This window comes from Leptopilina boulardi, unplaced genomic scaffold, assembly GCF_019393585.1.
Source record: "Leptopilina boulardi isolate dan_hultmark-lab unplaced genomic scaffold, ZJU_Lbou_2.1 LbouV2_179, whole genome shotgun sequence".
NCBI classification, from domain to species: Eukaryota; Metazoa; Arthropoda; class Insecta; order Hymenoptera; family Figitidae; genus Leptopilina; species Leptopilina boulardi.
Window position 1 is genome coordinate 2,304,714 of NW_026137728.1, and position 24,398 is coordinate 2,329,111.

General features: G+C 29.3%; 2 long non-coding RNA genes across 3 annotated transcripts in view; one reads left to right on the forward strand and one right to left on the reverse strand.

The window, feature by feature from the left end:
- Positions 1-24,398, forward strand: part of LOC127277786 (uncharacterized) — a 342,439-nt gene that overhangs the window by 294,510 nt on the left and 23,531 nt on the right. The gene's annotated exons all lie outside the window — the stretch shown is intronic.
- Positions 1-24,398, reverse strand: part of LOC127277785 (uncharacterized) — a 151,219-nt gene that overhangs the window by 26,728 nt on the left and 100,093 nt on the right. Inside the window, exons 4-5 of the long non-coding RNA XR_007842406.1 lie at positions 21,288-21,328; positions 5,628-5,721 (exon numbers count right to left, since the gene is read on the reverse strand). This is a non-coding gene — a long non-coding RNA (uncharacterized LOC127277785). The remainder of the gene's footprint in view (positions 1-5,627; positions 5,722-21,287; positions 21,329-24,398) is intronic.

Consider the following 24,398-nt stretch of genomic DNA (forward strand, 5'->3'; position numbering starts at 1 on the left):
TTTTTCCTAAAAAAAAAGTATATTCCCTGGAGCAGAGATTTCACTATTGCAGTGAAACTTATCTCTGTTACAGTTAAAGCTTTCTTTTCGTATACAGTAAATTACAAAACTACCAGTACTCAGCCAGTACTGAACCAGTAGTGGTTACCAGTACTGGTGCCAACTCTGGTAGCCAATACTGGTAAAATGTTATCATCCCAAATTTACGCCAACTCTGGCACCAGTACTGCGCCAACACTTGTCAGTACTGTGCCAGTACTGCGCCAGTACTGCGCTATTAGTAAATTTTTGATTGGGTGGATAAAATATGACAGAATAATTTTTCAAAATTAATTGGATTAGCTTGAAAATCGTTACTCAGGGATTTTTGGGATCGCAGATTACGAATCCAGTGTCACTTTTTCAAAATTCAAAATGGCAAATCCAATATGGCGGACTTTTTTTAAAAAAATCATTTGGATTCGCATGAAAATCTCTACTCGAGGATTTTTGGGGTCGCTGATTACGAATTCGGTGTTAGTTTTTAAAAAATCAAAATGGCGGATCAAATATGTCTGACTTTTTTTTAAATAGTTCAGATTCGCTTTAAACTCTCTACTCGGGGGTTTTTTGGGTCGCTGATTACGAATTCGGTGTTAGTTTTTAAAAAATCAAAATGGTTGATCCAATATGGCTGACTTTTTTTTAAATCGTTCAGATTCGCTTTAAACTCTCTACTCGGGGGTTTTTTGGGTCGCTAATTACGAATTCGGTGTTAGTTTTTAAAAAATCAAAATGGTTGATCCAATATGGCTGACTTTTTTTTAAACCGTTCAGATTCGCTTTAAACTTTCTACTCGGGGGTTTTTGGGGTCGCTGATTACGAATTCGGTGTTAGTTTTTAAAAAATAAAAATGGCGGATCAAATATGGCTGACTTTTTTTTTAAATCGTTCAGATTCGCTTCAAACTCTCTACTCGGGAGTTTTTGGGGTCGCTAATTACGAATTCGGTGTTAGTTTTCAAAAAAATCAAAATGGCGGACTTTTCTTTAAATCGTTCAAATTCGCTTCAAACTCTCTACTCGGGGATTTTTGGGGTCGCTGATTACGAATCTAATGTCAGTTTTTAAGAATTCAAAATGGCGGATGCAATATGGTGGACTTTTTTTTTAATTCAACAAATTCACTTGAGATAATTTTCAATATTTTTCATTATTATTAGAAAAAAAAATCAATGCCTCACATGGTAAATAATATAGCTAAAGTGTATATATAACTTTGTGAAATGAATAGATTATAAATTTTGGACTAATTTTTATAAAATTGAAATAGGAAGAGAAAGCTAGTATTGATATTGTTTGATTCACTTAAGTTAGTGGTATAACACATTATATCTGGATGTAAATGTACAATAAAGCACCTTTATGGCTATTCTCTACAAGTTCGCTTTTATCCGGGCGATAAAATTTACAACGTCTGGCAGCAGACTAGCAGCATCCCCTGCCTGAACTGTCCCATCTACGTCTAGCATCTCTATTTCTAACGTTCATATATATATATATATATATATATATATATATATATATATATATATATATATATATATATATATATACTTATATGTATACATTCACACGCGCGCGCGCCCCGCGCCGTATCGTGTAGCGGCTTTATTCGGATATCTCGAGTTTGTTTTATGACCAAGTCTTCGCGTACATACTTATTTTCTCATAAACAGTGCGATGCGGTGCAATGCAATATGGAGTGAGTGAGTGAGTGAGAGAGAGAGAAAGAGGGAAAGAGAACGCATTTCAACCTTTGCGCTATTATATGCTGCAGGTGAGGACTATCCCACTTAAATCTCCTTCTCATAAGCCCCGCGGTGACATCTAAACAGTTTTTATTATAACAATCATATTCATTAAATGGTACTTTACAAATATACTTTAAGCACTCTTTTCAACAAAAAAAAAAAAATTTCCTTTTTTCTTTCACTCACTTTAACTGTGAGGACTCTATTTGATCTTCGCACCACCTTTTAATATATAATATATATGAAAAATTTATTGCGCACGGACTTAAGTCTTCAATTACAACGTGAATAACATATATTATTTTCTTTACAAATAACATTTATTTTAATGTAAACATACTTATTCCAAGTAACATGATAGTCAATGGGAAAATATTTGATATGAGAAAATTTTATGTCAAGTAAATTTTATTAGCTTTTTTTCTGCATTTATTTATATATATATATGGGCGCACGATTCCATGTGAAATTTACCTATGGCATTTTAAATTCGGGTGAATATATATATTTTTTTTCGTTCTTTGTAGAAAAAAATGGTATACGTATTTTTTTTTTTATTTTTTGATATGCGTGCCCAAATTTTTGAGTTGTAAATTTTTAAAAAGCTGAATTTCAGATCAAATTTTTATCCTCACAGTAATTGAAACATTTTTAAGATTTCCATTGGCTTCAATATTACGGTGAGCAAAGTATTTTCAAAATACACGTATAATTTTGGTCAACGTAATTGACACACAGAAACTGATTTAAACGCGTAGTAATAAAAAATTACGATATTAGTATTAATTTCTCAAACTTGTTTAAATAATCAATTTTTATAAAGTTTAACATTTTTTGTACACCCAAAAAAAAGTAATCTTATACTTAGAGGAAAATTCCTCTTCTAATATCCTCTAAATATTTCCTCTTAAAACAAGATTATTCAATTGAAATGTAGAATATTTTTATTCTTCATTTTAATGGAAGAATGACAAAAGGATTCCTTTTGTATTTTCCTCTTTAATTAAGATTTTCCGTTTTAAATTTAGAAGATTTAAAAAAAGGAAACGGAAAAAAATAATGTAATCGTTTGATCCCTTTCCCTGGGTATGATAGTTGTGAAGTTGTTTTTTAACCTTTCAGTTTTAATATTTCTGGTAAAATGTCAACAAAAAGAACAAAAAAATAAATTTGCTTTATTAAAAATACAGAAAATATAGTTAAATTCAAATTAAATTAATATTTTTAACGCTATTTTTAGATTTAAAAAAATTTGGATATTTCTTGTGAAATTTTACTACTCAGGTAAATAGAAATACTATAACCCCATTTTTGAATCTTTCGAATTTTTTAAATCTTTTTATTTACTTTTTTAAAAAAGTTTTAAAACGTTAAATAATTTCATATATGAAATTTTTTTCTGTCCTATAAAAAATGTTAACTTTTAAACATATCATCATGTTTTAAAATTATTTTTGCGCTGAAAATCTCGTTGATCGTTACAACTGATTAATGAAAACTTATTTTTTGTATTTTAATTATCAATATAAAATGTTGATAATTAACCAAAAACATGACATTGTTAATGTTATATTAAAAAACAATTTTTATTATTATATTGAAATGAACTATTATAATTTTACTTAATTTTAATTTAAAAATGTATTTTCTGCAAAGATTTTATTATTTTATTGAAATTATAATTATTTTATTGATGGCTTTCGACATTAAAAATAATTTTACGAGGTTTGGATGTCGACATTTAATTTAAGAGGAAAATCCTCTTAAATGAAGAATAATAATTTTGATACCAAAATTAAGAGGAAAATATGCATTTATTTTAGAGGAATCCTCTAGATTGAAAATTACTTTTTTTAGGGTGTATTATCTAAATAACATAAGCGTTACTATAATTGCGCCGTAATTAATACATTTACCCTAAAAATTAACGACTTTTATATGAACAAATTAATTGAGAAATACTAAAATAGAAGAAATACTAAAAATATTTTGCAAAATTTTTACAGTGGACCTCATAATGTTCCCTTTATTGTTTGAAAAATTTATTTTTAAAAAAAAGTTGTTTTTTTTATATTTTTGAAAATAAAATGCATTTAAGATTTCTATGAATAAAGTATAAGATCTCAGTGATCAAAAATAATAAAAAAATGTGAAAAATAATAAAAAAATTTTTAAACAAAAGAATCATCAGGTCCACTGTAAAATTTTCTGCAAAATATTCTTAATATTTCCAGATAAGTAAAATTAAAAAAAAAAGTCGAAACCAATGTTAAAAAAAATTAATTTGTTTACAAAAAAAAAAAAAAAACCTCGAAAAACTCAGATTTTTAAAAATTCATAACTAGAAAATCAAAAATTCATAACTTTGACAAAAATGAAAATATTTTTGATTTCTAAACGCATATACGATCCACTTTATTTTACTTTATGAAAAAAAACATTATATTGCAATAAATAATTAATAATTTTGTAATTACAATAATATAGAAAAAAGTATGCTTGTAATAAGATTTACAACAAAATTACAAATTAAAAAAATTAAATGAAGCTAAGCTATACTGGAAATAACTACTCAGGGGTTTTCGGAGTCGCTAATTACGAATCCGATGTCGGTTTTACAAAATTCAAAATGACGAATCCACTATGACCGACTTTTTAAATAAAAATTTTTTTCAGGGTTTTCAGGGTCGCTGATCACAAATATGATATCAGTTTTAAAAAATTCAAAATGGCGTATCCAAAATGTCGGTCAAACTTTGTGAAATTTACTGGATTTGCTTTAATTAAAGTTGTTACTTGGGGGGGGGGGTTTCAGAGATGCTGATTATAAGTCCAACCTTAGATTTTTTTAAAATTAAAAATGGCGGATCCAATATGGCGAAATTATTTTTAAAAAATTTCTTTATTTTACTTAAAACATGATACTCGGGGATTTTAAGGGTCGCTGATTACAAAGATGTTAGTTTTGAAAAATTCAAAATGTCGGATTCAACATGGCGGACTAAAATTCAAAAAATTGATGTAATTTTATAAAAATTACTAGTGGAGGTTATTTTTTTTTTAGGTTGCTTATTATGAATTTGATGTAAGTTTTTAAAAATTCAAAATGACAAATCAAATATGACAGTTAAAGAAATTTTAAAATTATTTTTTCTTTAATCTTTTTACTTCAAGATTTTTAAGGTATAGGTGATTACGAATCTGACATTAGATTGACAATGTTCAAAGTGGTAAATTTTTCCACTTTCAAAAAATTATTATTATTTCTTTGAAAATTAGCCTGAAACTCGTTAGTTTGATTTTTTCGGTGTCTATATATAATTAAAAATTGTATAGTATTTCAGTGCTTGAAAAAAAAATTAAAGCGAGGTCTATACACTGTAAAAAAATTATGGAGTTAACGTTACTGGGAGTTCGTAGTTAAATTTTTCGAGTTCAAAATCAACTCAAAAAGAGAGTTAATGATTAAATTAACTCCTTAAAACCAACTCCCTAGGCATAAAATTAACTCGTAAAGCATTAACTCCTTTTGCTTCAACTCCAAAAAAAAGTGGGACTTTTATAGCATCCCCTAGGGAGTTGAAATTCAACTCCTTTTTTTTACAGTGTATTCATTACACGGACGGAGAATTTTTATCGAGACGTCTTTTTTAATTTTTTTTAATAGAATAACAGAAAAATTTTGAAAATTTATGAGTTCTGACCGTCGCGATATGAACGCCAATTTTTCTGACTGACTTATTCCTATAGACCTCGGAATAAGACATTGTTACGTCAAAAAAATACAACTAAATTTTTTCTAATAAAATTTTTCCAATAAATCAAAATATTTACCTTAATAACGAATTTTTTAGCTTCAGGGAGATTCTTTTTAAACTAAATAGCCCTCTTTGAAGTACTTGACATCATCAGCCATCGAGGATAGAATCTGTAAAAAGAAAAATTAAAATACTGTCAGCGCTGTACAAATATATAGTTAAATCTTTAACCGGTCGGTAATATAGAAAGCTATTAAAAATTTAATTTCCAAATTTTGACAAAAATAAGTGTGGCACGTCAAAATTGAGCGTTACACGCATAAAAAAAATTTGCTGAGGCAGCGAATTATTTGCTGCCACATCAAATTACATTAGCTAATATAGGGACAGCGAACAAAAATTTTCTGTGGGATCAAAAATGTTTGCTGTGACAATAAATTTTTAAAAATTAAGACTGATATTGTTTATCGTAGCAAACTTCTTTTTTGTTGTCATAGCAAAAAATTTAGCTGTGGTTACTAATTTTGATAGATTTGATATAGCAAATATTAGATATAGCGTCTGTAATCAATTCCTTTTTTTCCGTGTAAAGGCCCATGTGCGAAATGCCAAGACTGACAATACGGCCCAACATTGGCCCAGTAATGTCTGCCGAAGTATGGCAAACGTTACTGGACCAGTACTGGCGATCAATTCGTCCCATTATTGGGCCAATATTGGTAGCAATTCTTGGTTACTCTAATTTGTCATTATTGGGCCGAACTCTCCCATTACTGGGCCAATATTGGCACCGCGTTTCAGTTACTCCAATTTGTCATAATTGGACCGAACTCTGTCCCATTATTGGGACAATATTGGCATTGTTTCTCGGTTATTGTAATTTGCCATTATTGGGCCTTCTCTGTGCCATTACTGGGCCAATATTGGCACCGCGTTTCAGTTACTCCAATTTGCCATAATTGGGCCGAACTCCATTACACTACTGGGCCAATATTGGCACCAATACTTGGTAATTCTACTTTTCCATAATTGAGACGAACTCTGTCCCATTACTGGGTCATTATTGGCTCATTAACGGTTGAAATGTTGAATTTATTTTGACAAGTCATTTTTTCCAAATTTGGAACGAATCTTGGCCCCGTAATGGCACATTAACGGCTGAAATGTTCCTCAAATGCAGCTTATCAAAACATTTTTGTGTTGAGATTCCAATATCCGCGTATAGTGTAGTGGTTAGCGTGTTAGACTTCGGTGCGTTAGGTTGCGAGTTCGATTCCCGCGAGCGTTACAAATTTTCAAATGTTTAAACAATTGTGCTTTCTGTCAGAACTTAAATTATAAATGCATAATGAATTAATTAGTTAATTAATTAATTATTATAATTTTTTTTAACTTTTTTAAACTTAGACAATACTGGGCCACTAATGGCAGCCAAGATTGGCCCAGTAATGATGTCTGATACTTGGCTGCCGATGTCCAATCGCAGTTAACACCACAAGAGTTGGCCCAATATTGTCTGCCAAGATTTGGTACCCGATTTGACAATGCTGAGCCAATATTGGCCCATGTTGGTTTTCGCACTTGGGTGTAAGCAATTCCTTTTTTTCCGTGTAAAGGGTTTAAAAAAAAAATTTTTTTAACCAAAATTTAATAATTAATAAAATTATAACTGTAATAAACAAATTGATTGAACTGATTACGAGACAATATATTGTTTCTTGAAAAGATTTGTTATTTTCAATAAGTATATATATATATATATATATATATATATATATATATATAAAGAAGCATTTGTGATTTACTGGTATAGTAAACATTATTCACAGTCAGTTAGTTGAAGTTACTTCTTGGTATACATGTAAACTGAAGTATACACAAGGAGAGAAAGTTTATTGTATTTGTAAGCTGCCTCTCAAGATGCACAATAGTCATAAAATTAAACGAATTCTCTAAATAGAATTATATTGATTTAATTAGTTATATATTTAACAATATATAGAAAATCAATTTATTTTAAAGCGAAATTTAATTTCTATTTTAATTTAATTTTATACCTACGCATTTAGGAAAATTTCTATAAATAATTTTCAATTAAATAAACAATTAATTAGTATTTTAATTTAAAACAAAAAAAAACATGATCGATAAAATTTAAAACATTTATATAATAATTTCACGATTGGAAAAAATATTTTAATTTGGAAAATAATTGCCTATAAATATTTTTTTTTGACAAAAAAATTATAATTGCACAGAAAAATATTTTCCTTTTACTAAATTGTTGATTATAAAATGTTGTTTAGATACTTTATCAACGTGAGAAAAGTAATTTTTGCTTTTTAAGAAAATGTTTCCTTTTTTTTTTCTTTTATAAAATTACTAATAGATTTTTTTTAAACGTCTTTCAATTTTTCGATCTTTTAATCGATGCAATTCAGTATGTCTATATAAAGTCAGAAACTTTGAAGCGCAAATCTTTCAAGTTACAAGAGTTTTCGAATTAATGAGACCTTGAGTAGTTTAGATTTATGCAAAGCAGAAAGTTTATGAAACTTTTAACATTTTCGTGTATATATATATATATATGTTAACGATACACACTGAATGTTGATAATTTTAATAATTGTATATAAAAGTTAAATAATTAAAACTATATTAAATAAACATAATTATTATTTTTCTATAATTTATTATTATATTTTCACAAGAAAATTAAAAAAAAAATCTGATATTGATCTTATTACACGAAATGATGAAAGTCGACACTCTTTCGAAATTGAGCATCTTTAAAAGAAGCGAAGAAGAAGAAGAAGAAGGTAGAAGTATATATATAATATTTTTAGACTGATTTATAGTCATATAAAAAAAGAGATGATTAAATATGGAGATAGTGTAAAAAGAAAAATAAAGAAATACCAAGCGAGGCGTTATTGGATACATCTCTTGACGAGAGCTCCCAAGCAAAATGCATTAATAGCAAAAGAAACCGTCCAATTCCAGGAAGTACATAAAGTTCCGGCTACGCATTGTTAGACATAATGTCTCAAGTTGGACCGTACTGGAGACGATCACAATGTTAAGCATGCGTTTTTATTAAGTGATTTCTTTTCTTTTTTTTTCTTCTTCTTACAATTAGCTTTTGTTAAGCTAAAATCACTCTCAATGATATTATTAAATTTTCTTTGAATTTAATAAAAATATTAATAAAAATTAAATTTACAAAGGAGAAAACTGGGTAAATTCCAAAAAAGCAGACAAAAGTTAAAATAAAAATTCAAAAAATTGAACTAAGTTTATAAAAAAAAATTACTTGGGGGTTTTTAGAGTTGCTAATTACAAATCTGATGTTAGGTTTTAAAATATCCAAAATGGCTGATCCAATATGGAGGTAAAAGAAATTTTAAAATCATTTTAACTGACCTCAGATTCATAATCAGCGACTCCAAAAACCAATAAATACTTTTTTAAAAATTGTTTCGAAGTTATTTAGATTTAAAATTTGACATTAGATTTTTAAGATTTTAATATCCTAAGTTGTTAAGAAATTTTAAGTAGTTTTGAATTTTGAAAATCCGATAGTCAGATTGTAAATTAATAACTTCAAAAAATTTCAAGTGTCAAAATTTCATTGAATTTAACCCCTTGACAGTCGATGGCCCATATATGTCCAAAAAAAAAGTCGTGCCACCTTTGTGATTTTGGACATATACAATGTAAAAAAAATTCAGGAGTTAACGTTACTGGGAGTTAGGAGTTAAAATTTTCGAAGTTAAAAATCAACTCAAAAAGGGAGTTAATAATTAAATTAACTCGTTAAAATCAACTCCCTAGGCATAAAATTAACTCGTAAAGCATTAACTCCCTTCGCTTCAACTCCAAAAGGGTGGGACTTTTATAGCATCCCCTAGGGAGTTGAATTTTAACTCCCCAGGGGATGCTATAAAAGTCCCACCCATTGGGGAGTTCAGATTAGGGAGTTCAACTTTAACTCCTTACACGAGTTGGAGAATATGATCCACCATTATAAAATAACTCAAAAGGGAGTTGATACTGAACTCCCTAACCTAAACTCCCTTCCACTCTTGGTTAACTCCTTTTTCGAGTTGATTTTTAACTTGAAAAATCGAACTCCCAACTCCTAGTGCTGTTAATTCCCTAAATTTTTTACAGTGTGTATGTCCACATTAGAAAAAAAAATACTAAACATAATTCGATTTGAGTATCAATGGATATATTAAGGTTTTTGGAGTCGCTGAATCCGAATTTGAGGTAAGATTTAAAAAATTCAAAATGGCGGACCCAATATGACGTCCAAAAAATTTAAAAATTGGCTAGAGTTGCATAAAAATGGTTCGTTGAATCCAAATTTGACCTCAAATTTGGATTCAGCGACCCAAAAAACCCCCAAGTACTGAATTTTGAACGAATCGAATCAATTTTAAAATTTTCCGCCATATTGGGTCCGCCATTTTGAATTTTTTAAATCTGACTTTAAATTTGAATTCAGCGACCTCAAAAACGATGATATAATATATTTTTAAAAACTGTTTTTGTTGGACCGTTTTACGGGCCCACAAACGATTTTTCTACTAGACTGCGAAGGGGTTAATAAAAACGTTCGTTTCAGAAGGCGAAAAATTAACGTTTTTTTTTTTAAACTATTTTTTTTCTGCTTCACTTTTATTCTATATAAAATTAAAAGAACATGTTACATTTAAAAAGATAATATTTTATCTTCCTATCTATCTTATATACCTTAAGAAACTAATGCATTTTAAGATGTTTTTGATAACTTAGAAGCAATTTGTAAAAAAACATCTTAAAATAAGATACTTCTTTTTGCAGTGTACGAATCCGATATTAGTTTTACAAAATTCAAAATGGCGGATCCAATATGGTGGATAAAATTTTCGAAAATTACTTGAATTTGCTTTAAAATTGGTATTTAGGGGTTTTCGGGGTCGCTGATTACGAATTCGATGTTAGTTTTTCAAAATTCAAAATGGCGGACTTTTTTAAAAAAAATTACTTGGATTTGCTAAAAATTTGTACTCGGGGATCTTCGGGGTTGCTGATTACGAATTCGATCTTAGTTTTTCAAAATTACGAATCCAATATGACGGATAAAATTTTCAAAAATTAAACGGACGTCTGCCTTAATGGATTTCTTTTTCCGTTCGGCATTTTTAATTTTGCATATGTGTTATCATATTTGTAATTAACCTCAAAAAAAAACCCCCATAACTTTGCAACAATAGCTATAGAGTAGAGTAGATAAAATTTATCATGTAACAAAATGTAATGTTACAATTTAAATTTCAAATATGAAAAAGACTAAAAAAAATGGGTTAGAAAAATAGATGATTTTAGCTGAATCTTTCTTTCAATATATTTCTGTAAGTTGGAAATAGATACTATGGTCAGCGTGAGAATTCGAGTACACTGTCCGGAATCAAATCGGTAAAAGGAGTAATCGATTTCTAGTCAAACAGATGAGATCTGGTTCGATTTTCGATGAAAGCCATCGTGTCGGTGCTTGGATCACCAAAGGAAAGAATCTCCGTATTTTCAAGGAACGCGTTTCAAATTACCGCGGGATTGCGTTGCATTCTGTCCGTCGCGCTTGGCTAGCAGCGAGCAAATCTAATTCCTTCGGACTCGAATCCGTTTTCTCTCTCTCTCTCTCTATCTCTCTTTTTCTCTTTCGCCTTCTTGTAACGCTCTCATTTTCTCTCTCTCTCTCTCTCTCTCAATCCTCACCCTCTCATCTTTTTTTCTCTCCCTCTTTCGTCTATAGAACGTCCCAAGGGATAAGTACCGTTTCACCGATCGACGAACCAGGGCGCGCCTTTTAACATGGCGTTTTTCCTCTCGGGAAATTCGCGTACTGGCTCCAGAATCGATGATTCTTGCCAACTACTACTTTTTTGGTTGTACCCATCCTTTTTTTTCCCCCGAAACACTTTTTCTATTCTAACTTTTTTTTCTCACTTCCTCTTAACTTCTGTTTTCAACAATAAGTATATATATGTATATAATTTATTCATTAAATTTAATATCTTTTTTTATTTTCTATTACATTATTGATATTATATTAGGGGGGTTCTTGAAAATAAAACTTTGCCCAACACTCTAACACAAATTTTCTTTTACGATCCTGCAAAAGTTATAATAATATAATTAGATTAGAACAAAAAACTTTTCAAGTTATAAAAAATTTAATGGTAAAAAGTGTAATAAATAATAAAACACAAGTGTTAAAAAAAACACATAACGTTCGAAAACAAATGTTAAAAAAAATATACAATTTTTTTTTTTTTAAATAAAATTTAGGTTTCATAAAAAAAAACTTTTTTTCTCAATAAATTCAATTTAGAATCTATATTATATAGCTCTTAAAGAATGTATAATTTTCTCACTGAAAAATATGTTAACTTTTATTGTTTATATTAATATTTTATTACCTTATTACTTGGAAGGTTAATAGACGTGGCGGTGAATTTTTCAAACCCGCATATAATATCATCTCTTTTACGGAGAATGATGCCCTTTTCGCACAGATTTCCCGCATTCGGGAAAGATTTTTATGACGATTTCTTTGCATTTTTTTTTTAAATATTACATCAAAAGCTAAAATAGGCAGTGAGCCAACGGTCGATTGTGCCAGTAGTAGTAGTAGTAGAGAGTGTATAGTTTCTACGAGAACAAGCTTCGTGGAAACACGATTGCAACGTTGTAATTTCCACAGACATCTTCCCTTCTTACGCCTTGGTTCGATTTTAATGCAGTGTGCTTAGCATAGCACAGCTTCGCTTGAAATCATCGACCAACGCTTTTTACGAGCACATAAAATTCAATCTCACATTAAAATTCAAACAATAGTCAAAACTAAATATTTTTCAAATAAAACTTGTTAATTTCCTGAAAGTTGTAACCTAATTTAATAAAAAAAAAAGAAAAGAAATACAAAAAAAATTAAAATTGCAAAACTATAGATTCAATGATGTTCAAAAATATAATATTAACCACCTTTTATTTGTCCGAAATTGCAAATGTCCGAACAAACATTCGACAGAATGAATTTTGGCGCGATTTTTAAAATCAACCAATTACGATTTTCTTATGATAAATTTTGATTGGTGAATTTTTTAATATCGCGCCGAAATCTTTCTGTCGATTTTGTATTCGGACATTTGCAATTTCTGAAAAATAAAAATACGGCTATTTAAAAATGTTGTACAATAAAAATTCGATAGAGTAAGTGTATCAATTACTGCTGATGCACCAATTACTGGGATTTCTATAAAATTAGAAAAAATTTACTAATTGATAACATAAAACTGTTTCAAAATGACTTTAAAAATTATTCCAAATGATATTTGATCTATATTTTGACTATTAAGGACCATTCATTAATTACGTAATGACGATTTTGGATAATTTTGACCCTTCCCCTCCCCCTTTTTACGTAAGTTTGTAACAATATTAATGTAATTAAAAAATTAATTACAACAATACAAATGGAAAATACTTGGCAAAATCTTACGTAAGAATATAGCTTCTACCGCCCCCCACCCCCCCAAAGTAAGACCATGTAGAGATTTCATAAACCCCCCCCCCTCCTCCTAAGGACCCTTACGTAATTAATGAATAGTCTCTTATTAAATTAGTTATTTAAGTATCAATTTAACCTATCGCAGTAATTAAAGCTCACGATGCGCAGTAATTCATGCATACGGGTCGGGTCGCTGATTACGAATATGATGTCAGATTTTCAAAATTCAAAATGGCGGATTCAATATGGCGGTCGAAATTTATAAATATTAATTATTTTTTATAAAAATTGGTGTCTAGGGGGTTTTGGGGTCGCTGATAACGAATATGATGTCAGATTTTGAAAATTCAAAATGGCGGATCCAATATGGCGGCCGAAATTTATAAATATTAATTATTTTTTATAAAAATTGGTGTCTAGGGGGTTTTGCGGTCGCTGATAATAACATAATAATAATAATAATAATAACATTTATAAATTTCGACCACCATATTGGATCCGCCATTATGAATTTGGAAATCCCGACATCAAATTCGTAATCAGCAACCCCAAAAACCTTCAAGTAACAAGTTTCAAGTGAATTCTATGAACTTTTATAAATTTCGACCGCCATATTGAATCCGCCATTTTTAATTTTGAAAACCTGACATCAAATTCGTAATTAGCGACCCGGAGAATCCCGAGATACCAGGTTTCATAAAAAATTATTTATTTGTACAAGGTTTCCTATAACCTTTCAATTAAGGGTTGTTTTTACCCCTAAAAGCAAAAAATGACCTAATCTAGCAGAACGGGCAGACACGGGTATCTTTTTTTTTTGGTCCTAGTTTCTGAATATCATTGATTTTTTCGTGTGTGAAAAAAAAAGATTTTAATAGAAGGTAAAGAATATTATAAAAAATCTTTGTGCAAAACCTCAATTTTTTCGGAACACCGACAAAAAAGTTATAAGTAAATAAAAATCTTGAGAATATTTAAATAAATTTTTTTTTAAAATCGTATATCATCCAAAAATAATAAATTTTTGCAATAATTCTTTCGTTCCTCTGTGCAGAATAAAGTGATTTATGTTTTTGGTGAGTTCCAACATCTAATTTTTAATAGTTTTTTAATAATAGCGTTTTTAATAAAATTGAAAAATTTAAGGTTACAAAATCACATTGTGAACCTCCTACTTTTGATATTTAATATTTTTAAAGGGAATTAAATTTTTACCATAATATTATGGTTAATGAACTCAGGGAATCATCGAGTTTCACATATATTAAAACTAGATTTTTTAAAAATTTGGTCGCAACCACTATTAGACGAAAGTCAGTGGACTAACCCTATATGACAAAACAAAAAACTTAAAACTTATGGAACGCATGATTATATTCTAAAAATTATTAGTTAGAATTTTCATTTTATGGAATTTTATTTGTCATAATTATTTATCAGACGAATTTTTATTAATTCGAAGTAGTATTTTGCAGAATTTTTTATCAAAACGATTTTCTATATATTACAGAATTTTTATATAACCGAAAATTCACTTCACAGAATTTTTATTTGTTCAAATTTTTATTTGCTCGAATTTTCATTTAACATATAGTAGGCATTTTAATGAATTTTTATTGGGTAGAATTTCATTGCATAGAATTTTCATTCAGATGAATTTTCATTTGTTCGAATTATTATTTGATATAATTTCCATATAACAGATTTTTTATACTACAGATTTTTTACATAACCGAAAAATCATTTAACAGAATTTATATATTGATAGAATTTTCATTTATCCGAAATTGCAAATGGCCAAACAAACAATGGACAGAAAGATTTCAGCGCAATTTTTAAAATCAACCAATCAACAATTTTATGGAAATGAATTTTCGGTTATATAAAAATTCTGTAATATAGAAAATCGTTTTGATGAAAATTCTGCAAAATACTAATTCGAACAAATAAAAATTCATCTCAAAAATAATTATGACAATAGGAATTCTATAAAATGAAAATTTTATTGTCGTTGAAGTCAAATCTGAAATCTATTTTACCCCACATAACAGAAAAAAAACCTTTAAAAAACCAAATTTGGGATTTTTTTTGAGGTTATGTCAAAAGCCTGATGTGATGGGGTTAAGGCCAGATCCAAGTGAGGCAGCGCCATCTACATTGATACGAAAATTTTGGAAAATTTTCAACAGCCTTTTCTTGAAAACAAGATGGTAAAATGCTTTTTCCTTTATGGATAATTGATTATTGGCAAGATATATACCAGCTAAAACTTTTTTTGAGTTAAAATAATGAAAAAAATGTCATGTCGATAAATTAAATATGAGCACTTTTTTCACAAAAACTGTAACAGTACTTTCTCAGAAATTACAATCAAAAATGCAATTTCCATTTGGAAAATTAATAAACGCTAAAAAATACACGACCTAAGATTTACCAATCACGAAAATAACAAAAAAAAATTTTATTAAATATTTAACATATTGATACTGCATTACTGATTGAGACAGCCCTTTGGTAGATTATGAATTTCAGGTGGTTAGCAACAGCGCCAATCTCCTCCTTTCGGCAAAACTGCGAAACGTCTGGTGACATATATAACCTGCCAAACGGCTGTCATAATGAGTAAAATATGTTATGTTAAAAAACTTTTTTTATGTTATTTTCGTGATTAATAAATCTTAGGTCGTGTATTTTTTAGCGTTTATTAATTTTCCAAATGGAAATTGCATTTTTTATTGTAATTTCTGAGAAAGTACTGTTACAGTTTTTGTGAAAAAAGTGTTCATATTTAATTTATTAACATGAAATTTTTTTCATTATTTTAACTCAAAAAAAGTTTTAGCTGGTGTATATCTTGCCAATAATCAATTATCCATAAAGGAGAAAGCATTTTACATTCTTGTTTTCAAGGAAAGGCTGTTGAAAATTTTCCAAAATTTTAGTTTCAATGTAGATGGCGCTGCCTCACTTGGACCTGGCCTTAAATAGACTTAATATTCAGTTTCAGCGACTCCAAAAACATGAAGTAGAATTATAGATTGAATTTTTCTTGATTTTAAAATTTTTAGGATGAATTTTGAGTTTTTTTTTGAAGTTATGTCAAATACCTGACGTGATGGGGGTTAAACTATGACTTCCGATTCGGTTTCAACGATCCCAAAAACATAAAGTAGTCATGATTTGACCTCCAGCTCACAACATGAATTTTTTTTGTCTGCCTGTATTATTTTTCTCAGTCATCTTTTGTCGCAAGTTAGTGGTCTATTAAATACATTTAATGAAACTTATAACAGTTTCGTAAATTTCCGTGAATTAGTCAAAATTAACTATACATATATATATATATATATATATATATATATATATATATATATGAAAATTATGTTTAGCAATGGGGGGAAAGAAAAAGAAGAATGCTGATCGTAAATTTCCACCGTGGTTTATGCAAATTGTGGTTATACACGTTGCAGTTAGAATAATGGGATATCGTCTATCCGTGTCCAGTCAGTGCAATTACGCAAACAACGCCGAGTCATTATGGGGACGAAGAAGATGCCGGATATAGGGATAGTTGCGTGGAATTGCGTACTGATGCGTGATGCGTGCTATAACACCAACAACTCGATCGTGCGGATCCTGATTCAACGCAGGCAAACTTTTCCCAGTGGCAACGAACTTATATTCTTTCGTTCTTTTCTTGATGCGCTATATATACATATATATATATATATATATTCAAGTCTCTTCTCTCTTTTTCTTTAATTCCTTACTTCGTGTTTATACTGTATGCTTGCAATCTTTTGCTCTCTCACTCTATGGGACCCTCCCTTCCCCCTTATTATACCGCAAGTATACTTTTAACTGATTTGCGAACCAGATGGGACGCACGACCTGTCGGAAGGAATAGATACTGCGTTATTCACAATCAGTGTCACGAGCAAAAGAAACAAATGTTTTTCCTCCTGTAATTTACGGTAATTACCGATCTCGCCAAAGAATTCGCCAGGTAGATCGCCTCATAAAGTCAATAGTGTACGGTCCTAGTGGGCGTGTCACTAAAAAGACGATAAACGTTGCTCCGCTTAACCTCACTGTGTAACCTACTACAAATTCACTTCACAATATCTAAAGGAATTCATTTCCACCGACATTTTTAGGTCTCTCCAAAAAGTCTTTTAATGTAAAATCTCGGTACTTCTAATTAGTCGATCAATTAACTTAAGTTCATTAAATAACCCAATACACCATAGAAGTTTCATCAGAGTAAAAAAAAATTCTGAATCCATATAAAAATAATTTAAAAATCATAAACAATGTTTTTTTTCTTCTCAACAACAATTGTTCCCAGAATATGTTAAAATGTATATATTTTTGAAGGGAAGTAAAAATGAATTAAGAGTATTTTAACTTAATTATTTTTTAGTATGCGAAATGTTAGAATTATTTATCATCGGTTTCATACTGAAAAGAAAAATTTATTTGATTCAAATAATCGGTTACAAAAACTATTATCAAATAATTATTATTTGAGTCAATTTTAACCCCCATATGGTTAGACCCGAGATATCTCGGGGTAACTAAATACTTTATATCTTGTAAACAAAACAACAGATTTGTATGATCCAAAATGGAAATTGAAGATGATGGTCTAGGACTTTCAGAAATATATGATAGTAATGATAAAAAAAATTTTTAACAAAGTTACACAACTTTGAATGTTAGTTAAAAAAATGAGTTTTTAAATAAGAAAAATAAAGTGCATTTAACCTTCGCCGGACTAGAGATTTTTTTTATATACGCGGTTGACGAGAACCCACCCAGGGTGGGTCAAATGTTTTCTTCTTTGTATATTGCAATATAAACTTGGAATCATCCAGTTTGTTTCTGAAATTGTTATATGTTACCAAATAATACATTTTAATAATGTTTTGTTGATTTTTTATTTGTTTAAACAATTTATTATTAATAATTTATAACTTCTTCAAATATACATAGACAGTGGCAGAATTTGATAAATTTGTTACCTTTTCTTCGAAGTTATTAAAAAGGTTATAAATAAAATAAAATATATAATTAAATTTGTAACAACTATTATTATAAATTGTTTAAACAAATAATTGTTGCTATTTATTAACTTTTTTTTCATAAAGTTCCAAGAAAGTTGTAATTTTTTCCTAATTTTGCAACTTAAGAAGCATAATGTAATATTAAAATTTGAAAAAAACGACATCTTTCTAGGTGCAATACAAAAAAAGTTTGTAAATAACAACAATAGATTGTTAAAACAATTGTTGAATTAATAATTTTACATAAAAATCTATCTTTTATTATATTCGGCTTGATAAATTGCAAAATTAGGAAAAAAACAGCATTTATTTAGGTGCAGAACAAAAAAAGTTCATAAATAACAACAAAAAAATTTCTAAACAAATAAAAAATGGAATATAATATTTTTATATTCATTATTTGACAACATAAAACACTTACGAGTGAAAAGTCTAAATATGAATTCAAGTCCTTTTGTAAAATAGAATTAAAAAAATAATTGAATTATCCCGGTCATCTTCGTACATACATTGATAAAAGTTATAAATAATTAAGAAGAAGTTTTAAAAAAAAATTTGTTTTTACATTATTTGAAAGTTCTTAAGATTTTGTTCAGTGACTTAAAATCGCGATTCAATTTAGGCAAAACTTTAGAAGATATGACATCAGAAAGTTTATGAAGTAAGCTTACGAAAATCGTTATTCGGTGGGTTTTGAAGTCACTGATTACAAATCTGATGTCAGTTTTTTAAAAATTCTAAATGGCGGACATTTTTGAAAACTTTTTTATAATTCAGCGAATTTTATTGAAAATTGTTACTCAAGACGATAAATTAAAATAAAATTTTATGTTCGCCATATTGGTTCCGACATTTTGAATTTTTGAAAACTGACATCAAATTCGTAATCAGCGATCCAAAAAAAAAACTATTAACTAATTTTGAAATATAAAATTTTCTATTCAGGATTAAACGAACCATTTTGGTATCGATTTCTGCAAATTTAATTAAACCGTAGGATGATTAAATGGTATTTTGTTTCAAATACAGAAACTATGAGTTCAAATACAAATTAATTTAATTCAAATAAAAATTATTTGGTGCAAGTAAATATTTATTTGATAATAGGCAAGTAATCGAGTATTTGAAGCAAATAATTTTTTTTTCAGTGTAGGGACAAAGTCGAGTCTATCTGTGATTTGTATATTATTGATAATGTTGAGTTTAGTGCTTAGTTACTTTTTTTTAAGATTTCCATATTGGCACTCGCAAAAAAAGTCGAGTTACTAAATGGAATTCCCAAATAAACATAATTTTTTACCATTTCTATTTGTTCCCCTCCATATTCAAAAACTACATTCTTTTTATTTTTTTTTTTGACCATGTCCGCCTCTCTTAAACTCAATGATTTTTGTTTTTTTAAGATTTACTTCTAGTTTATTAATTTTACAATATTCATATAGGTATTTAAGTATACTTCTCATATCTATCATTGAGTCCGAGAAGATGACAAGGTCATCTGCGTATGCCAGAATTAAAATTTCAGTTTTATGATCTATTGCTAAACCACTTATTCCTTTACTTTTAAGGTATTCCCCTAAATCTGCAATAATTAAAGTGAATAGTGTCGGGCTAAGGACATCTCCCTGCAGTACCTCCTTTGTTATTTTTATACTTTCGGTTGTGCCTCGAAAATTCTTTACTTTTAAGGTTGCTTTATCATAGGAGTCCATCAAAATTCTAATAAGTTTTGAGCCACATCTTTTTGCATATAATTTTCTCCACATTATGCAGTGATTCACGGAGGGGAAGGCGCCTTTGAAGTCAACAAATACTGCGAATACTTTATTTTTAGGTAAACTCAATCTGTACTGAATTAATGCATTTAATGTAAAAATATGATCTTCACAGCTTCTTCCCCTCCTAAACCCTGCCTGCCATTCCGGGATCACCTCATTTTCCTCCGCCCAGTCCACTAATCTTTTAGCAAGAATCTGTGTAAATAACTTTGTGAGACAATTCATCAAGGATATAGGTCTATAGTTAGAAGGATCATCTATTTTTCCCTTTTTATAAATCATTCTCACATATGTTTGATCCCATGAATTAGGTGACTTTTCTGTTTCCAGGATTTTATTAAATAGAGAATTCAAATATAAAATCAAATTTCCCGGCAGGTTTTTTAAAAATTCGTATCCAATGTGATCTGGACCGATAGCTTTCAGGAATTTGTACTTTTTTAAACTCATTAAGGTTTCTTCTAATTTTATGCTTGTGTCCAAGTAGTTATTTCCCATTTCATTAAATTTTAGATTTAATTCGTCGGGCGGTTTGATTGGATGATCCGATTTGAAATATTTCTCCCACTTATTTATATCTATTACCTCCTGTTCTGTGCTTTTAAACCTAAAATTGTTAATCAATTTCCAAAATTGTTTAGAATCGTTTGTTAGTACTATCCTGTCTGTAATAATTATTTTATAAACTTCCTTTTTTTATTAATTAATTTTTGGTATTCCATTTTACATTGATTATATTTTTGTAAAATGAGCGGGCTAAATTTTTCCTTTTTAAATTCTTTTAATAGTTTTTTAAGTTTATTTTTACGTAACTTACACTCAGAGTCAAACCACGGTTTTAAAAACTGTTTTCTTGTTTTTAAAGTTATTATCATGTCTGAGAGTTTTGTTGCTTCTTTGATAGAGTTAATTAAGTTATTAGATATTTCGTCAACCGTGATTGGACTCCGCGTGTTTGTCGGGTATTTAATTTCATTCCTATATTTTTCTATATTTTCTTCTTTCCATTTCAATTGAGTTTCTATATTATTTTCTCTAGTGATCTTATTTTTACCTGTTAAGGATAAACAAATGGGAAAATGGTCAGATCGGGTTGGGATGTGTAAGACCTTAAAATCGTCGATCAATTGCTAACCTGGCCCCTCGCACCATACCAAGTCAATAATAGAAGCCCTGCCTTTTTCAGCGTAAGTAAACTGGGCTAATAATACTAATTACAAACAATCATTGAAGGGCAAAATCAAAGGACAGTGTGGGGAATATAAATATCCAACAGTAAAGGACACAAATACACAATAATTTAATAAATAAAATAATAGAAATTTTCTACTTACAAAAAATGGCCTACATCAGCATGATTAAACTGGAACGGCACCTAAAATAAATTATAATTAAAACTTAGTTATGAACGATATGAAAAGTCGAAAACAATACAGAACATTTAAATTTAAGTCTTTATTACATTAAAAAAATCCAGTTAAAACTAATTCTGATCTTACCAAATTAAAACCTTCTTTTATAAAGGTAAAACTATCACTAAACATAACCTAAATTTTTTTAACGTAATGTCCCTTCTCTCGTGGAGCGTCACAAATGTAAAATTAACTAAAATATTAATCGCATATTAAAAATAATGTGCTCATATAGAACAACAATTTACCAAAGTATTAAGCCAATTCAGAACTTTAATCCCCTCATTGTCAGCGACACATATATGTTGTGTCGTGATCGTCTTAACACAAAATAAATCTTTTCCATGTAAATTGTAAAATAAATTCTTTTATATCATTATTCTTACACTACAGGTATTAATGATATTTGTATAAGTAATAATTAACTAATTATTTAATATTTTTAAGTAATATAACAATTGAAAAACAAGTAAAAATCACGAAAAAATTTTTTTTCTTAATTAAACCCACATTAGGTGTATAAGGGTTTTTGGGGTTGCTGAATTTGAATTTGACCTTTAAATTTAAAAATTCAAAATGGCGGACAAAATTTTAAAAATTGTAACGGATTTTAATATAACTTGGTATAAGGGGATTTCCGATGGTACTGAATTACAATTTGACATTCAAATTATAAAATTCAAAATGGTAAATCCAAAATAGAGGACAGAGTTTTAACAATTTTAACGGATTTTAATGAAACTTGTTATAAAAGGAGGTTTTCGAGGGTGCTGAATTCAAATTTGACCTTTAAATTAAAATTTGAATTTAGCGACCCCCAAAAACCCTTATATAAAAAGTTTTATGAAATTCCACATAAATTTAAAAAAATATATCCACCATTTTGAATTCTTTTTTTGAGGTCATATTTGAATTCAGAGACTCCAAAAATCCTTATGTATACATACATCTGATTTTCACTGATTCAGATTTAGAGTGTATACTAAGTTTCATAAAAATTTATCGACCATAATTTGTTGGACATTTTGGGACCACAGTATCAATTTTTTTTCTCTAACAGGGAAGGGGTTAAATTAATTTTTAAGTTTTCTATAATATAAAAAAATTGGAAGTACCTATTATTTGAAAAAATACATCACTAACCGCAGCCTGTAATCGATGTTTCACTATACCAAAGACACATTAAAATTTCGAGCACTACAGAAATAATTTCTTTCGCCATTGACATGAAAAAGTGTCTTTTTTGTGCCTGTTTTGGGCAGATAAAATAGCACTTTTTAAAGCAGTTTGGGACAACTGCCTAAAAAAGACTTTTTTAGGCAGTTGTTAATTTTTGCATAATTTTTGTTTTGCTTTTATTTTATTTATCAATTTTTATTATTTTATTTTATATACTATTTCATATATATTATATTATATATATATATATATATATATATCTCTTTAAAATTGTTAAATTAAATTTTTTTTAAATTAAGAAACAAAATACTTCTCCTAAAAATTTAAGCAATCACGAACACTCACGTAACAAAAAATTTACTAAAAGGAAAAAAAAATTTAACTCTAAAATTTTATTGTTCGCAAATTAAAAAATGCGTGTCAATTAACCTGTAAAGAGCAAGCTTGCTGCGAATAGCAAACAGTCCTCACAACTCCATAGTATGTAAGCTTGCAGCAAGCTTACATACCCCGTGTAGAAATTTTGCCATGGCTCGGATCGGGGCCGGATCGGGCGGGAATGTGACGCTACGCCTGATGTGTCCCTGATTAGGAAATCCCCATTTTTCTCGTGGCCCTAATCTGGCCCTGAACAGTCCCTGATCGGGACCAGATTATTATTCACTACCAGGGCCCTGGTAGGGAAATTTCTACACGGGTGTTGAGTTGAGAAGATATTTTGTTATTTGAAGCAAGCTTCCAGGTTAATTGGAACGTTGACCACGTCCGGACAGGTCAATACACGAGTTGCAACTGATTTAATTACCTTGGGAATCTTATGACTTTTGACTTAAAGTATCCTTTGTATTTTAATGTAAACAAACAGTCATTACAAGTGTAATTTACCTACGACCTTTAAAATTCGAATAATTTCTTTTTCGTTCTTTGCAGAAAAAAATGGTATACATATTTTTTAGAAAGTTAATCCAAGTTTATCAACTTTTTATAAGAACCCAAATTTTTGAGTTATAAATTTTGAAAAATCTGGATCTTTTTGAGATCTATTTTCAATTGTAACTGTGTGGAAATTTTGCCAGGGCCCAGATTGGGGCCGGATTAGGCTGCCCTATTTGGGAATAAAACACCTCGCCTGATGTGGCTTTTTTACTTTTTTTTTATTTTTACATACCTTGAAGTAATAAGATTTTGCTAAAAATTTTTATAGTGGACAAAATACAACAAAAATTTATTTTAACAAATTATTTAAACAAATATCATCTTTTTAGATTCGGCCAAGAAGGCCAATTTTATACATCAATATCAGATGTAGGAAAAAAAAAAAGAAAACATGGATATTAAAGGAATTGTTTATGATTGGACAAAAACTATATATTGGAGAAATGCGGGAGGAGGATTGGTCAATAGAGACAAACAAAGCTCTATGAGGAGGGGGGGGGGTTGAGCTTAACCATCGTTCCGTAATATTCTGTGGCTCAAAAGCGAAGTAAAAGAGATGCCGTTGACAAAAAAAAAAAAAAAAAAAATGGAAACTATTTGATCGTAAACTGCTTTCTCGTCGCGCACCTGGTTGCGATGTTCGCGATGCGAAAAAGGGATCCGTCCAGTTGGGCCGAGCGTGCAACCGAGCGACTGTGCACACGCCTAAAAGGGTTTTCGTTAGATTTCATTTCACACTTAATTAACTCGCACACATGGTCAGAATTATACAGACTGAGAGAACGCTCAAAAAGTCGCGTGTGTCGAGCCTAGACGAGAAGATAAAAAAAACAACAAGATATATACTAGGGGGGCTATGTCTCCCTGCGCGCCAACCCCCATGATTTTACACTTTAAAAGGATTAATTTTTTAAAGGC